This window comes from Tupaia chinensis, unplaced genomic scaffold (genome assembly GCF_000334495.1).
Source record: "Tupaia chinensis unplaced genomic scaffold, TupChi_1.0 Scaffold000231_1, whole genome shotgun sequence".
Taxonomy (NCBI): Eukaryota; Metazoa; Chordata; class Mammalia; order Scandentia; family Tupaiidae; genus Tupaia; species Tupaia belangeri.
In genome coordinates this window covers 616,711-617,757 of record NW_006159706.1, presented here as the reverse complement: position 1 = coordinate 617,757, position 1,047 = coordinate 616,711, and the positions used below count along the sequence as shown (strand labels likewise).

The 1,047-nt window shown below is 56.7% G+C and overlaps 1 protein-coding gene across 1 annotated transcript in view; it reads left to right on the top strand.

Moving 5' to 3' along the window:
- The window catches only part of ITGAD (integrin subunit alpha D), a 37,913-nt gene that overhangs the window by 9,823 nt on the left and 27,043 nt on the right, over positions 1-1,047 (top strand).

Below are 1,047 nucleotides of genomic sequence, written 5' to 3'. Positions count from 1 at the left end.
AGAGTGCGGGCTATGGGGCAGGAGAGTCATGGCTGCCAGCTGGGGTGCTGAGATCCCTAAAGTACCTCGTTCCCCTCTACAGGGAGCAAATGGTAGGCCGTGGAAAGTGCAGCGCGGTTTTGTCTTCCACAGTGAACGGGCCTGGGGACAAGGCAGTTGCATCTGAGAGTCAGTCTGCATACTAGTGCCCAAGTTCAAGTTTTCCATGTCCATGGGCAGGTGGCTTCTCCTCCGGCTCTCAGTCTTCTCCTGGGTAAAGCGAGGCTTACTGGTCAGGGGGTCACAGAGATGAAAGGCCTTAATGTGTGAAGGGCTTAGGCCCCTGCCTGGCTCATCATGTGGGAGAGCTGTCTGCTGCATCTTCCAGCTGAAGACTGCATGTTTGGACAAGTAGGAAGACAGAGATAAACTGCCTGGGGCATGGCAAGAGAGGGCACGCCAGGGACCCCTCAGGGTGCTAAGAATAGTGCTTTAGGCCAGGAGGCCTGATGCCAGGCATGGAGGACTTTTAGCTAACAGTATGGCAGCTGAAGACCTCCCTGGACTGGAGATTCTACAGAACAGAGTCTACGGAGGGGACAGAGTGTGCAGGAGGGGTGTCCAGGGCCCGTGAGGGACCATGCCTGGCCTGAGTTGGCTGTGAAGCCAGGGTAGGAGTTGTGGCACTTAAACACAAGGATGTAAAAGTCTTCTCATAGACATCTCTGGGGCTCAGGCAGGGCAAGTTTGAGTGGAGGTGGGAGAGACGGGGCTCACGACACCGCTGGAGTGCCAGGCATCACTGGTGCCTGGCAGGCATTCCCTTACTGCATTCTCACACGATCCCTGGGTGGCGAGCAGGATGATGCCCATTTTACAGATGAGAAAACTGAGGTTCAGAGAGCAGAGCTCGAGCCAACCTTGCCTGACTAGCTTGGTCCCTTTTCAAAACGCTACGTCCTGGCACCCGCTGTCGGAAGCCCAGTGGCCATGACGAAAGAAGGATGAGACAGGCACGTTGTGAGAGAGCCGCCCCAGAGCTGGCCTGACCGGGGCTGAGGGGAGGGT